Below are 17,304 nucleotides of genomic sequence, written 5' to 3' on the forward strand. Positions count from 1 at the left end.
TACATTGGTGGAATATAAAAACGAGACTAAGAGGCATGGACAAGAGTGTGGTGGTTACCAGGGGTGGGGGGAGAGAGGACATGGGAGGGAGGGAGGGAGAGAGTTAGGGGGAAGGGGAGGGGCACAGAGAACTATATAGAGGGAGGCGGAGGACAATCTGACTTTGGGCGAGGGGTATGCAACATAATTTAATGACAAAATAACCTAGACATGTTTTCTTTGAATATATGTACCCTGATTTATTAATGTCATCCCATTATCATTAATAAAAATTTATTAAAAAAAAAGAGAGATATTTCTCTAGATATCTGTATTTTCTCTAGATACCTTGAAAATATTTCATTGCGTTCTGGAATTTATCAGTCTAAGATAATCTTCTCATTCCTTTGTAGAGTAACTTTCCAATACATTCAAGTTATTTTTTCTCTGACATTTTGAAGTTTGATTACAGTATTTCTAGGTATATTGTATTATTTATTGTTTGTTATGCAGAGTTACTTTGACCTTAGAATTCATTATTTTTTTAGTTTTGGAAAATCTTGGCAGCTATCTCACCAAATATTGCTTCCTTGTCATTCACTCAACTCTATTCTTCCTATCAATCTATTCTCTTAACTGCTCTGTCATTTTGTTGATCTTTTTTCTCATGCTATTTTCTGGATTAACTTCTCAATACTATCTAATTCACTATTTTTTTTATTAAGTTTGTTCAATACTATTGTGATAGATTATGTTTTCAAAGACGACAACACTCTACTTCCCATACTACATGCTTTTTGCAGTGATAATTGCTATTTCTATCAGGAAGAAATTGAGTGTAAGATTCTCCTCTAGGTATCTGGGTCAGCCCTATGATGTTTTTGATCAATAGTCTGTAGCAGAAGCGACACTGTGCCAATTCCAGCTCTTTAAGTGGCCTGGCACCGACCTGGCTGGGTAGTTTAGTTGGTTGGCATGTCATCCCTCTACACTAAGGTTGCAGGATCTATTCCCAGTCAGGGCACTTACAAGAATCAACCAAGAAATGAATAAATAAGTGGAACAACAAATCAATGTTTTTCTCTCTTTGTCTCTCACTTTCTCTCTCCCTCTCGCTCTAAAATAAAAAAGTAAATTTAAAAAGAAAAGAAAAAAAACTCACTTGGCTGAGCTAAAGTAATGAATGCCAAGACACCATGTGAAACAAACAAACAAACAAACAAAAACGTGGTAAAACCCCAGGCTTATGAGTGAAGGCTTTTAGAAACGTTTTTTATTTATTTAGACAATTAAATTTAACAAGGGTGACATTGGTCAACCAGAGTATATATTGATAGGTTTAGAGAAAACATCTTCACATCATTTGGATAGTCGATTATGCTGTATACCCATCACTCAAAGTCAAATCATCTTTTATCACCCTATATTTGTTTCTCTTTATGCTCCTCCCCCATCTCCCCTCTCTCACTTCCCTTCCCTCCCACCCCATAACCACTACACTCTTATCTATGTCCATGAGTGGAAACTTCTATCCCAACTGACTACAGTCAAGTAAATCACCTTTGTCAAAGCCCCTAATTGGGCATTACTCATGGTCCTGAGCTAGGATGAGAAGACTGCTGTTTTAAGCCACTAAGTTTTGATATAGTTTCCACATTGTAATAGATTACTGAAGTAATTACTTTTTTATTTCAATAGCTATATTCTTCATTTCTAATACTTTCTGAGATTTATAGTCAATTATATTTTATAGCCACCTGTTTTATTTCATTTTTGTTTGATGTTAACAGTTTGTTGCCTTTTTAAAATGGAAACCATGCCTCACCCATCTCTTTGAACATCCTAAGCAGAGTTATTTTAAATCGTTTTTAGCTTCAGTAAAGTCTTGCTTTGACCATTGATTTTGTTGTCTGTCTCTTCTGGCATTAGATTCCACTGTGTCAATGGGTGGGGGGGGGGGGGAGCAGAGTTAGCAAATAAAAGTACATTGTAAGTAAAAGGCTTTTTCTCTTTTCATTTTTCAACACCCCCTCCTGTGTCCCTGCCAGTCTACTGATTTGCAGTTACCAATACAGACTCCCAGATTTTGAGTTTTGTTTATGGAGATTATAGATTTTCAGATTTGGCCACAGAACAAGGAGTACTTTGGTTTTGCTGTGGGTCCCATGGCTCTGTTTGTTTCCTTCTTCCTTCCTAAACCCAGAGCTTTCTCAAAGTTCAAACAGAGTGTCTGTTTTATTTTAAGCTTTCTTTCATAAGTGAGGCAGTTTCACCCCAACTGCCTGCTTCTGACTTCCCTTTGCCCCACCCTTTACCCTAAAAGATTTCAACTATCAGGTACAATGACTCAGAGACCAATAATCTGATTAGATTTGGCCTTGTTCATTATACTGAGTTTCTATTACTGTCTCAGTTCATGGAGATGATGATCTTGTTTTTGAAATTAGATATTTCTTTTCCTTTTTATAGTCTATTGTTGCTCTATGCATGGGCTACAGGGAGTGATTAAACCATACATTTACAGTAATACTTACATAAGCGTTTGATTGAATAACCAGAAGACAGGAATCGTGAGGGGACATCTTTAGGATTCTGCCTACCACAGTAACTGATGAACAAAGCCATGTGTGGTAGGAGGGAAAAAATATTACCTAAAGTTACAATTGAATGTAGGGACTTCTATCTCCTAAGGAAGGCAGGGATAAGGGAAGAAGCAAGAAAAGATGTAATTTATATCAGAAAAAAAATTAAAGATTTTTTTATTTATTCATTTTTAGAGTGAGAGGAGAAAGAGAAGGGGGGAAGGAGCAGGAAGCATCTGCTACCATATGCGCCTCGACCAGGCAAGCTCAGGGTTTCAAACCGGCGACCTCAGCATTCCACTGAGGTCGACGTTTCATCCACTGCGCCACCACAGGCCAGGCTAGAAGAAAAATTAATCTACATACTACCCCAATTCCATTATTAAGACGCTGATAAGAGAAGAAGGCTGCCAAGAGGTGCCAAAGGGGATAGAAATCTAAGTTAGTTAACAATATGAGGATAACTAAGGTGAGAAAAAGTTTCTCAGCGAGAAAAGACTCAGGTATATGGCTGAAACTTAGAGTCTCTGTAGAAATTGTTCATGTCTATTTGCTTTAAAAACGCTTATGCTGACTCCAAACCTTTACTTTAGCCCAAATCTTCAGTGACACCTGCCACCATAAAGCTGTCTTCACTGTGATTCAGAGACATTACAAGGAACAGAGACTGAGTTCTACATCTTGACTGTGTAGAAAAGAGGAAAGAGGGTCAGTTGGTTTAGGAAGTGAAATACAAGTGATACTAAATGTTCAGGAGGTCAGAAACTAGGAACTAGAAGGAACTATGAGAATGCCAGCCCTCAGGATTCATGGTTATCTTAAAGTCGACCTAAAGCTTCCATGGGCTGGGAATATGAACCAATTTTGAGTCTCAAAGAAAATAATATTCTCCCCTGAAATGTGATCTACAGTTGAAGACAGTTCTCAGTCCTGTTGGAATATTAGAATTACCTAGGGAACTGTTAATAAAAGCTCCCAGTACTCAGGCTACACCCCAGATCAATTAAATGAGAACCTCTGGGAGTGCGACACAGGCACCATTAGTATTTACAGCTTCCTCGGTGATTCTCAGGTACAGCCAAAGCCGAGAATCATTGGCTTAAGCTGTGGAAAAATTTTGAAGAAATTTTTACTTTTAACGGTGGGTATTAGAAAAGAAGTGAGTAAATCAAGAGTTCTAAAAGATGAGAGAAACACTAAATCAAAGGTATGAGCAGAAGATGATTCAATTCCGTGTGACGTTGAGTGAATGACACATACAGGAGGTCTTTACATTTGATTAAGAGGAAGCACCCTTATGCTTTGAGAAGTACTTTAGTAAAGTGATGTGGAAAATTTTTGGATTAAGCCTGACTGGTGGTGGTTCAGTGGATAGAGTATCAACCTAGGACACTGAGGATGCAGGTTTAAAACCTCAAGGTCGCTGGCTTGAGTGTAGGTTTGCTTGAGCACAGTGTTGCCGGCTCGAGTGTGGAATGATAAATATGATCCTATTATTGCTGGCTTGAGCCCAAAGGTCATTGACTTGTAGCCAAAGGTTGCTGGCTTGAGTAAAGGGGCACTGGCTTGGCTGGAGCCCCCAGTCAAGGCACTTATGAGAAGCAATCATTGAACAACTAAAGTGCTGCAGCTACGAGTTAATGCTTCTCCTCTGTCTCCCTTCTTGTTTGTCTGTTTCTAACGTTAAAAAAGTTTTTTGGGGTTACAAAGATTTGAAAGTAAATTCAGAGAGGAAGTAAAAATAAATTTAGACTAATTTTTCAAGATATTAAAAGGGATGATAAGACAAAAAATGGAGACCACAACAGGGAAAGAGCACCAAAATGACTAAGAAGCACAAATTCCAAGAAAGGGATATTTATAAATCAAAGACAATTTGAATAGTGAGGATATTCTGATCATTTCTGACTCCACACATATTTCTTTATGGTCATAAATGAAAGGATTGAGTCTCATGTTCATACAAGAATGAAAAATACACCTTCACTTTTCTTCATAGAAGAAATAGAGAATGAAAACCAATTACAGCACAAAGCATATATAGCTATAATTTAATTAACAATTATTTATAGGTGTCAATAGTTTAATCTTTTATCCTATCACACATTTGTGACAGGCTTCATAATTTAGACTTACCAGACCATAATAACTTATTCAATTTATGTCTATATGTGAATGATTTGAGTTTCTAGAGAGATTTTTCCCTTAGAGAGATTTGCCTTTTAAAATACAGAAAGCAGCTTGACCAGGTGGTGAGACAGTGAGTAAAATGTTGGCCTGGGACCCAGAGGACCCAGGTTTGAAATCCCAAGGCTCGCCAGCTTGAGCATGGGATCATAGACATGACCCATGGTCGCTGGCTTGAACTCAAAGGTAACTGGCTTGAGCAAGGAGTCACTGGCTCAGCTGAAGCTATCCTATCAAAGCACATATGAAAAAACAATTAATGAACAACTAAGGTGCCACAATGAAGAATTGATGCCTCTTATGTCTCCCTTCCTATCTGCTCTCTCTCTCTCTCTCTCTCTCTTTATCTCTCACAAATAAGTAAGTAAATAAATAAGTAAAATCTAGAAAGCTTATTAATATAAATGAAGCTCTATTTAACAATGTGAATAAAAAATATGAAGGCCTGCAGCCAACTCTGCCTTTTGGCTGCACATGAGACCTTTGAAGTCGAGTTCTGCAAACCTGCCCTAGTTACTTTGTGACTCTACTTCTGAACCCCAATTATCTAAGAACGCCATTTTCCCCATAGTGGGTCCCAAGGTAGCTCTGAGCCCTGGAGGAGATGATGGGGAGAACAAGAATGACAGTAGCTTCTCATGTATAGTAGCACTTACAACTGGATTCAGAATATTAACCAGGAATTTTACTCCAGGTACTTCACAGGAAAAAAAAGAAACCACATGATGTGTTTGTATTTGATTATATTCTTATCTCCAAATAGCCCTTCAGAAGTCTCTCAGCCATCCAGGACCACCTGGATCCTGCCTACCTCTTGAATACATATGTCTTTCTGACATATGTAGTCAAGAAAAAAAAGCAACTTGTCATTTGAGTTTTAGTTTTTCACTGTCCCTGCTAGAGTTTTATTTTAAAAATTGGAAGAGCCCTTGGGGAGTTCAACTATTTCTAACATTCCCTATAGGATGGACACTCAAGGTTTCCTAGTGAAGGTGCTTAGATGGGCTCAGTGAATAGTCCATTAGCTGTAACCAGTCTTTGCCTAAGGGTTAAAAAAATTCCTCGTTTACCAAGCTACAGGTGACCAGTGAATAAAGATTTTAGGGTAGAAGTATGGCAAGTTTCCTTTGTATAGGAGAGACCTTTAATTACATAATTTATTAGATCTTATTTGAAAATCAGTTATCAAAAATAAAGTGATTTGAGATTTGATAGGGCCATTCTTGAACAGAATTTAAATAGAATTTCAGAATGGAACTAATGTCCACCAGACTAGAGATCATATTTCATAGATAACAACAACATGTAGACTCTGGGAAGCCTCTATTTTTGATCATTATAGTACTTTTCTCTATTCCTTTATTTTGTAATAATAGCCACAATTCTATTGAATACCTTCTATGTACTGGGTCTAATATATAACCTGGTTTGTTTAGTTTCCTCACATAACACCACAAGATAAATATTTATGTCCCTGCTTACAGATGAGTAAATAGTCTCAGACATGTTGAGTAGCTTACTCAATGCCATAACAGCAAATTTGCAACAGAGCTAAAATTTTTATATCAGCTTTATTTGCCTCCAACGTTTGATTTTTAAAATGATATACATTACACAACTTTTCTAAATGTTTAAAGTATATCCATATAAGAAGGGACATTTTCAATCCTTCGTGGCAGCAGAATTTCATCTCAGCGCTGCACAAAGCACTGAGCTTATTGCAGGGTTACAAGAAAGCTGAAAGAAGCTGCTGGTGAGAACAAGGCTATGTAAAGGATAAGTAGCATCAAATCTTAGCCTTAACGGATGTGTTTCTACAGAGATAGGGATAGCACATCATTATTCTGGTTTAAGAGTCTGGTTTAAGGTCATTCATAATACCCAAACTTTGACACAAGAAATAATTTGAAGCCAGGCAGTGGTGCAGTGGACAGAGAATCAGACTTGGATTCTGAGGACTCAGGTTCAAAACCCCGAGGTTGCAGGCTCATCTGGCTTGAGCACAGGCTCACCAGCTTGAGCATGGGGTCACTGGCTTGAATGTGGGGTCATTGGCTTGAAGCCCAAAGGTCACTATCTTGAGTCCACGGTCTCTAACTTGAGCAAGGGATCACTTTCTCTGCTGGAGCCACCCCCCACCCCCAGTCAAGGCACATATGAGAAAGCAATCAGTGAACAGCTAAGGTGCCACAGTGAAGAATTATGCTTCTCATCTCTCTCCCTTCCTGTCTGTCTGTCCCTCTTTCTCTCTCTCTCGCTCACTAAAAAAGAAAAGAAAAGAAATAATTTGAGGAATATTAGGCTGTATTTATGAGGTTGATATGGAAAATCAAAATAATAAAAGCCATCCGACTGGATGACATCAGAAATAGGAAAAAATATCCCAGTCTTTCTATCTTGTGGACCTTGGGAGAAAATGGTAGTAGAGCTTTAATATTTTGAAATTGTTATGGTTGAGGAAGGAAATAGAAATTGTGAAAACTAAAATAATAATAATAATAATAATAATAATAATAATAATAATAAAGGCCCTGGTGGGTTGATTCAGTAGTAGAGTGTCGGCCCAGTGTCCTGGGTTCAATTCCCAGTCAGGGCACACAGGAGAAGTGATCAGCTGTTCTCCACTCCCTTCCCCCTTCCTTCTCTCTCACTCTCTTCTCCTCTCATAACCATGGTTAGACTGATTCAAGAGCATCCGCCCCAGGTGCTGAAGATGGCTCCATGGAGCCTCCTCCTTAGGCACTAAAAATAGCTTGGTTGCAAGCATGGCTTCAGATGGCAGAGCATTGGCCCCAGACAGGGGTTGCCAGATGGGTCCCAGTGGGGGAACATGCAGGAGTCTATCTCCCCTCCTCTCACTTGGAAAAAAGGAAAAAATAGAGAAAGAAAAAAGAAGTTGCAAAAACTTAGTTGGGTAAATGAATTTGAAACCAAAAAACTTGTTCTTCTCCTTTTTTTTTTTGCACAGATTATTATTAAACTTTCTTTTTGTCAACACTGTACCAGGTGTTGTGTAAATGGACAAGGTAAATAGAGCATAATACTTCCCCTCCAAGAGCTTATAATGTAATCAGGAAGCAAGGCATACATACAACAATGTTTAATTTAGTGCTGAAATTAAAGGTACTGGTAACAAAGCTATAAAACTCAGATAAAAAAATAAGGAAATGAGAATTGGAGTGCACGTTTACTCAACTAATAAATTTATTAAATACTTCCTGTGGACCAAGCAATATAAGACAATTAATGCTATAGCTAACTTACAAAAGCTTTTGACAGGTGAAAGGTTTGAGGTGAATTTGTAAAAAAGGAACTTCTTAGGCAGATAAAAGGGCAGTAACTTTCTAAAAAAGTAAAGATTTTTAAAGTACCAAACTTCCTACAGATTTAAGCATTGTATATATATTTTACATATACATATGTAAAATTTTATAAGCTCACTTCATCATCACTGAATGAGGTATGTATTATTAGTATTCCCATTTTACAGATGAGGAAAATATCTCAGAAAGGATAAGCAATTGGTTTCCTGAGGAATAAAAATAGAAAGTGGTACAGCCAGATTCAAATGTGGTCAGTAAGAGGTTTCATTGCTTTGCTATACTGCACCTTCTCAGTCCACCACGTTAGCGAGGACCCGCCCATACAAAGAACAAAAGATTAATATGCCTTAGCAAGTATATCATCAGAAGTTTGGGTAACATCTTGTCTTAAGACCCTGGTAGTTGTGATTAATCTCCAAGACAAAGGCTCTTAAATGTTATGGATTCATCAGATCACCTGGAAGACTTGTTAAAACATAGATAGCTAAGCTCTGTTAATAGACTTTTTATTTATTTTTTTTTTTAATTTATTCATTTTTTTTAAAGAGGAGAGAGAGACAGAGAGGGAGAGAGAGGAGAGAGACAGAGAGAGAGAAGGGGGGAGGAGATGGAAGCATCAACTCCCATATGTGCCTTGACCAGGCAAGCCCAGGGTTTCGAACCGGTGACCTCAGCATTTCCAGGTCGACATTTTATCCACTGCGCCACCACAGGTCAATAGAATTTTTAATAAGTAGGTCCTGTGGGGAGCCCACAAATTTGAATTTCCAAACAAGTTCCCAGGTGGTGTTAATGCTGACCTGAGATCATATTTTTAAAAACACTGATTTAAAAAGACGAGTTCCCACTCTCCCTGACATATCTTATATCTGGGGCCTTCCATCACTGAGCATATAATTGAATATTTCTTTATTCACATCCTAGGTATCTCAAATTCAACATAGAATTGAAATTGCTGTCTTCTTACTGGAAATCTGTTCTTGTGTTTTTGCCATCTTAAGTAATGGCACATGTTAACACTTAGCACTTTAGAAGCACCCCTAATAGTTTCCTCATCTGCCCCATTTAATCGAAAAAACACATCACACTGGTTTTCTCTTTTAAGAAACTTTTTCAACAAATGTTTACTGAGCACTACTATATGCGAGTCTTTGCTGAATTAAGACTGAATGATGTTGAATACTCCAAAATATCACCATGAGCCAACATCTTTTCTGTAGTAAGGTAGGATATCACCTCAACAGTCTTAGGTATGTCACAGAAGATAGAGTATTAAAAGGATCTAGGGCAGGAGTCCCCAAACTACGGCCCGCGGGCCACATGCGACCCCCTGAGGCCATTTATCTGGCCCCCACCGCACTTCCGGAAAGGGCACCTCTTTCATTGGTGGTCAGTGAAAGGAGCACATTGACCATCTCATTAGCCAAAAGCAAGCTCATAGTTCCCATTGAAATATTGGTCAGTTTGTTGATTTAAATTTATTCATTCTTTATTTTAAATATTGTATTTGTTCCTGTTTTGTTTTTTACTTTAAAATAAGATATGTGCAGTGTGCATAGGGATTTGTTTATAGTTTTTTTTTATAGTCCAGCCCTCCAACGGTCTGAGGGACAGTGAACTGGCCCCCTGTGTAAAATGTTTGGGGACCCCTGATCTAGGGTCTAGGCTCAAATTTTTTAAGAAGCATATTTCAAAGCAGAAAACTGATTGGAATTGTGTAATAGTCATGACATATTAGTTTAGGATTGGTCATCACAGGTGAGATGAGAGTCCAGACAAGTAAACTGTGTTTGATAAGTGAGCTGTTTGCCTAGGTGAGCAGACTGTTGTCTCAGATAAATTGATTCACAGGAATTACCTGACACAGTAGTGAAACTATTTATTGGTTTACAGTCTTATCTTTTTTGAGCATACGTTTCTTGGAACAAAATTCTAACTCATGTGGTCTTTGTTCTTAGTCCTAATAAATATGACACATTGATATAGGTGATCACAGTTCTCAAAGACACTGTGCCCTAAATTTAAGAAACTTCCATTCTGATGAGCAGGCAGGCAGGATTTCAAGAAAATATCTCCTTGTTAAAATTAAGTTATTTATAAAGTAGAAAGTATACATATAAGAAGAACTATCTGAATCTTCTTATGGAATTCTTCACAGTGGAGGTAGCACTGCCTTTTTTTTTTTTTTTTCTGAAGCTGGAAACGGGGAGAGACAGACAGACTCCCGCATGTGCCCTACCGGGATCCACCCGGCACGCCCACCAGGGGCGACGCTCTGCCCACCAGGAGGTGAGTAGCACTGACTTTGAATGGGTGAAGAAGTGAGGGCAATTCAGTCCAGGGGGAGCAAGAGGAATGTGAAAAGCCCCAGAGGCATGAGGTGTCATGGAGCTGTCTTCTTTCTGTTCCCAAGCTTTAGTTGAGGCCTCTCTCTTTCTTCAAACTACTTCAAAAATCTAACTGATGCAACCTCCTTCCCATCCCCAATTTAGTAAATGCATATCCCAATCCATTTTGTGCCCAATAATGTGTCTCCCTGTAACCCTTGGAGGGGGTGTGGTGGGGGTGGGGAGACAGTGGAGTAGTCAGGGAGGCATTCTGCCCTTTCCTCTGATGGTGTGTAGTCAGTCAATAAGTAGCCCCCTTTGCTGCCCAGCCTCTCACTGGAAAGATGAAGATGTCTGTTATTCCAGAGTGAGAGTGGTATTTTCTTTTCTTTCTGACCTATCATCCCAAATGCATGGGACCCCAAAGAAGATCCAAACAGGTCTTTACATAATGTTTCAGAAGATAAAATACAAATTGTATAGAGTAATAGGGTGGGGTTAAAGTGGACTTTGAATGGCTTTCATCCTAATCTATCTAATACTATTTTTGAAAGTCCCTTCCTACACCTTCAGCATGTTTCCACAGGGATGTTCCCTCCAAGGCCATAGTGTTTCCCATGGACCTCTGCCTCTCCCTCATGCTACCCTTTTCTTGCCTTTCCTGGGCTCAGAGATTTTACTTCCTCTTCCTCTTCTCTTCTTGGATAATGGACTTTCCCCAGCAATTATCAGGCTTCTCACCTTTGATAAGTCCTTGGAAAACTTTATGGTCTTCAAGTTGTACGCTGAGGGTTGCTGGGTTTGAGATGTGAGTCAATCATAGCCAGTCCTTCCCTATCCACTTCTACTGATGGTTAAGGGGAGAACAGGACAGGAACTTCTAGTTCTGAGGGGAAGAGGAGAGAATGGTCAGTGAGATGAAATTGCCCACTTGGTATTGCAGCATAGTTTTATTTTTCTGTTTAAGAGGTTTAAAAAAAATCAGAGAGTTTATCATCCAGGGGGTTATTCTCCAACCAGGAACACTCACTGAATCTATAAGACATTCATATCCCTTCTCCTGTAGTAATATTCAACCTTATTTTGCTTTTTTTTTATTTTATTTTTTTTATTTATTCATTTTAGAGAGGAGAGAGAGAGGGAGAGAGAGAGAGACAGAGAGAGGAGAGAGAGACAGGGGAGAGGAGCTGGAAGCATCAACTCCCATATGTGCCTTGACCAGGCAAGCCCAGGGTTTCGAACCGGCGACCTCAGCACTTCCAGGTTGACGCTTTATACAGTGCGCCACCACAGGTCAGACTTATTTTGCCTTTTATAAAAACCTTACCAGCCTGAATAACATTACAAATCCATTAACCTAGTTTTGAATGATGTTATGTGCAATCATCCTTCCTCAATTACTGGCTTCTTCTTCCTCAACTGCAACAGGGAGAAACAAGGAGAGTCCTATGACAGGTCTCACCAGATAACCAACCTACTTAATAATACACATGCATAGCTAAGTTCTGTTTTCTAATAAACCTAAAATCAAACAAAACGTCCTAGAGTTTCCTTACTGCCCATCAGGACAGTGCATGCCCCTGAGGGGGCAACTCTCTGCAGCCCCAACCAATTGTTGCCATGAGCAAAATGCACATTCGTTGTGGCAAACTATCAGAAGTCAGAAAAAAGTCTGGGTTTTGAGTAAAATAGGATTTTGTTTGTTTGTTTGTTTTTTGTTGGTTTGTTTGTTTTGAGAGAGAGAAGGAGAGAGACAGACAGACAGGAAGAGAAATAGAGATGAAAAGCATCAAGTCGTAGTTGTGGCACTTTAGTTGTTCAATGATTGCTTTCTCATATATGCCTTGATGGGGGGGGGGGGCTCCACCTGAGCCAATGACCCCATGCTCAAGCCAGCGACCTTGGTCTCAAACCAGCAACCTTTGAGCTTAAGCTAACAACCATGGGGTCATGTCTATGATCCCAAATTCAAGTGGACAAGCCCACACTCAAGCTGGTAAGCCCGCACTCAAGCCAGCGACCTTGGGATTTCGAACCTGGGTCCTCACTATGCCACCACTTGGTCAGGTGAAATATCTCTGTTTTTAAACCTTGGATGACACGGATAAAATTAAAACAAAACTGAAACAGAAAATTCATTGGCAAAAAAGAAGACCTTTACATCTTCTATTTCTGACCTAAAGGATCAAATCCAAACTTACCAGAGCACAGATTATGGTGAGGAACTGGCCCCTGCCTCTTCTCTAGCCTCATCTCCAATTATTTTCCAAAAGTAATGAACACGACAGAAATCATAAACTATCATCTCACTTCTTTTGCCTTTGAAAGTGCTTCTTCCTATACTTGGAGTACCTGGCAAGTTCCTATTATGTATCAAAACATTTTGAAGGCACAACTTCCTCTTTGAAGTTTTCCCTGATCAGTTACTCAAAATCATTCTCTCTGCTATTTTACCTTTGTGCCTCATACATAGTTATTACTGTTAGTTTGTTAGCTTCCATTTGTTAAATGTATATTTTGTTCTGGAGATGATAAAACAAAGGTTATTAAGGAAGAGTAAAGTAGCTACTTAAAGCCACAAAATTAAAGGAAGACGCAGGATTGTAATCTTTACCTGTCTGGTCTCAAAGTCCATATTTGCCCACTACCACATTCTGCCTTCTATTTCTGCTCATATTATTCATTCAAATCAGCTCCCCCATGCCCTTAAGAGGAATAAACGGAAAACAGGAATTCAGTACCTGAATATAATACACATTTAATAAATGTTTATTGAACTAAACCAAGCTATGTTTTAAATGCAAATCAAATCAGTTTTATTCAATATTGCTCTAACTTCTTTTCATTAATTAATTCTTAAAGTTTATCTTCTTCATTTTAGATCATTAAAAAGAGGTTCAAGGTGATGTTTTTCAAATTCATTACCTCCCAAAAAGCTAATGAACCAAAAGACACGATTGTCATCATTTTAATAACAGTGTCCTTAATTCAAATGATCATTTCCCAGGCATGCTTTAGGAAGCAGAATATTAGCTCTCCAGTTATCAAATTTCAAATCTTGACTTAGCAGGAAGAGGCACAATTTGGAAAAAAAATTTAATCACTGGCTTATGCAAACATACTTAAACTACACTTGCCATATTCTCTCTATATCCTGAGAAATTTTTACAGAGGGAGTGAAATTATAATTGTGTCTTCCTCTATAAAGTATTGATATAATATGTGTGTTTTTCATATACGGAAAGATGACTCTACTGACCTACAACTGATGATACATGTATACACTTTAGTTATCTCCAGCAAGGAAGAACCACTTAAATGTGTCCCCAAGTTCCCCACAAGAGGAAAATACATTGCCTGGAGGAAAGACTTGAAAATTCTCCGTGATGGGATCTATGAACATAATTTTAATGCATTAGGCTTAACTCCAGTATTTAATTACCTTTTTTAATATTTCAGCATCTCTGAGGAATCTTATACATTATTATCCGTAAGGTTGGCTAGAATTCTCAGGGTGGGAGAGAAGGGAGCTGGGGAAGAAGAGAGACTCCCTTATCTCCCCATATCAGAGCATCAGGAGGATGTGTGGCACTTCCCTACCATGTGATTCTGATTAAGCATCCCCAGGATGGGAAAACTCCCAGCCTCCTGTTGAGAATATTCCTGTCACCGGAAGAACTTTTATTCCAGTGGAGGACTTGGGTACAGAGTTCCCTTAGGGACATTTACTTCTGAGACTGAACCAAAATGTTACTGCTAGGAGATTTACTTTGAACTATTCTGAGAGTAACTCTCTTGAGCTGCTGAAAACACTTCAGCCTTGACATTTTGATAAAAAGAGTTAAGTATTCCACTTCAGACACAAGAAAAATGGGGTTCTTTGGGCATGTTTTAAGTATAACTATTCTCATTAAAATATATATTATAGCCAAATGCCTTCCTTCTTTTTCCTTCTTTTCCTTTACTCTTAAAGCCTAAGTAAGGTAAGAGTTTATCTTCTATCCCACTCATTTAGTCATCCACACTGTTGTGAAGAGAGCATCTCACTCAACATTTTATCTTTTTATGCCTTTTGTGACATTCCCAAAAAGGGGACAATCTTATATATAATCAGAGTCATGACTGGAACACTCTATTTTTATAAAATTTATAACTCAAGTGTTAGGTTAAATCATCTGTTTTTTGATATTCAAATGAAATTTGGTTTGAACAAAATGCAATGTCCCAAGTGTCTTCAGTAATCCTATGGACTGCTAGAACATAAATGTCACTACTGCTTAGAGCACGTCAGTCTGTCTACAGATTGATTATACCTCAGCGAGCCTACTGAGAGATGCCTTGACCTGAACACAGTGTTGCTGGCTCTTCCATTACCACCATGGTTTCAAGCAGTGGCTCCCAGTGTGGTCCTAGGAGCGGCAGCATCTGCCTGACCTGGGAACTTTTGAGAAATGCAGATTTTTGAGCCTCCACCAAATTTACTGAGTCAGAATCCCTGGAGATGGAGCCCAGCAACCTTTAAGAAACTCTAGTTCATTCTGATGCTCTGAAATTTTAGAGTCCCTGCTCTAGAGCAGAACTGTTGAAAGTGTGATCCATATATCTGTTGCATCAGATGAACTGGGAACTTACTAATATTCATCATCTCTGGCCACATTCTAAACTTTAAACTTACTGAATCAGAATCTCAGAATTCTGTTTTAAGAAGCTCTCCAGGTGATTCACATGCTATCTAAAGTGTGAGAAGCATGACTTTAAAAGCATTTCCCCTCACTCTTTTTCACTTCTGGGGCTTCTCATCTAGTCTCTTGGTAGCACAGGAACAGAGGACCTGGAGACCCTAATAATACAGTTCTTCACATTTATCCCTTTCTCTCCCCTTCCCTATGCATACAGGTGCTGCTCACATTCTTGATGTGATGATGGGTCAAATGCTAAAAGGGCTTGTTGCTGAATCTAGCATACCCTGACATCATTTCTCTCAAGAGGCTGACAGCATCCCTGAGGATTCTATGTGACAGCTAAGAAGGCTTTGCTTGCACTGAGTACAAAGAAGAAGAAAAAACACAAAAATTAATTTCTAGGATGGAAGATAGAGTTTGTTAAAATGCACACAAATAGCATTGATGAGTCTCAGCACTTACTCAACCAGAACACCCTTTACAAACTGAAGGATAGAAGAAATATTCAGAAAGGAATTACCATATCTGAATATGCTGGATGTGGTTTGACTTTGTAAACTATATTGCATTCTATTTGATCATATGGCAGATTTTCTACAGAAAGAGAAAATATATGATGCAAATAATTCACTCTTTCCAATTTTTTTTCCATAAAAGTGATAGTAATAAGTTCAAAATAACCCAGGAGGCCTTGTGCACATAGGGAATGTAGAATATTGATTTGGAAGGCAGGGAAAGCTGCTTTGAGAGTGGGTATCAGATAATCATGGAAGAGATAAAACAAGAAGACAATCTGCTCTGAGTAAAGAGAAGGCCACACCAATATTGGGATTGGATCAACATGGAGAATCTCAGTTCTCAGCTGCAATTTAATCGCATGTTTATGAAAAGTCACTTCCTACTAGTAAACTTCCATGAGAGTAACCTCATAATCAGCTTCATAGATGGCTAACAGATATATTCCACTATATAACCACTGTCAAGGTTTTAAGAGAACTTGGAGGAAATCTGCCAAGTCAATATTTTGCACAGCCGGTCACCTGGAGAATATAATGCAAATGTTAATTTGAGCACTGGCTTGAATGTTCCATTATGAATTCTAGCTTTAACTGTGGCTATGTTCCTCCAGCAGCATTCTGTGCACACATCATGGGTATAATAAACACCAAAAAGTAAACTAGTATTATTTAATATTTATTAAAATGTTTAAATATATTCAAATAGAAGAGGGAGAAAGGTTTTTCTAAGTGTACACTTGTTAGTGTTTTATCAAGCCTATTTTCTTGATCCCTTGCCCCATTCTTGTCCACATTGCATAACTATTCTCTAAAATTTTTCAGGGCTTATGTCCTTCTCCATTAAAACATTTTTTGTTTGTTTGTTTGTTTGTTTTTTTCTGAAGCTGGAAACGGGGAGAGACAGTCAGACAGACTCCCGCATGCGCCCCACAGGGATCCACCCGGCACGCCCACCAGGGGCGAAGCTCTGCCCACCAGGGGGTGATGCTTTGCCCCTCTGGGGCGTCGCTCTGCCACGACCAGAGCCACTTTAGTGCCTGGGGCAGAGGCCAAGGAGCCATCCCCAGCGCCCGGGCCATCTTTGCTCCAATGGAGCCTTGGCTGAGGGAGGGGAAGAGAGAGACAGAGAGGAAGGAGGGAGCGGAGGGTGGAGAAGCAAATGGGCGCTTCTCCTATGTGCCCTGGCCGGGAATCGAACCCGGGTCCCCCGCACGCCAGGCCGACACTCTACCGCTGAGCCAACCGGCCAGGGCCAAAACATTTTTTATTATATCTAATCTGATTTAGGAAAGGAAAAGTCTTTCCAATAACACACAATAATAGAGTCTGTGGTTTAAGTATATGCAGTCTATTTTTACTAGCCCAGTGATTTGATTATTTGGGGGCATAGGAATGACTAAAACTTGCATAACTTTAAAAATAAGGCAAAGATGGTCAATTAGGATACAACTCAAAAGAGACTGGAATTATGAAAAACAACCATAATATCTAAATCAACTTCGAATGACCAGATGATGGAATGACAGACCATAAATATGTTCTGGATATTACTACAGCCTTCAAAATAAGTATTCTTCATTTTTTATTTCTTTCTTTCTTTCTTTCTTTCTTTCTTTCTTTCTTTCTTTCTTTCTTTCTTTCTTTCTTTCTTTCTTTTGATGTTATATCCAGGTAGACTTTTATAAATATTTATTTTAAAATATACA

Source organism: Saccopteryx leptura, chromosome 4 (genome assembly GCF_036850995.1).
Source record: "Saccopteryx leptura isolate mSacLep1 chromosome 4, mSacLep1_pri_phased_curated, whole genome shotgun sequence".
Taxonomy (NCBI): domain Eukaryota; kingdom Metazoa; phylum Chordata; class Mammalia; order Chiroptera; family Emballonuridae; genus Saccopteryx; species Saccopteryx leptura.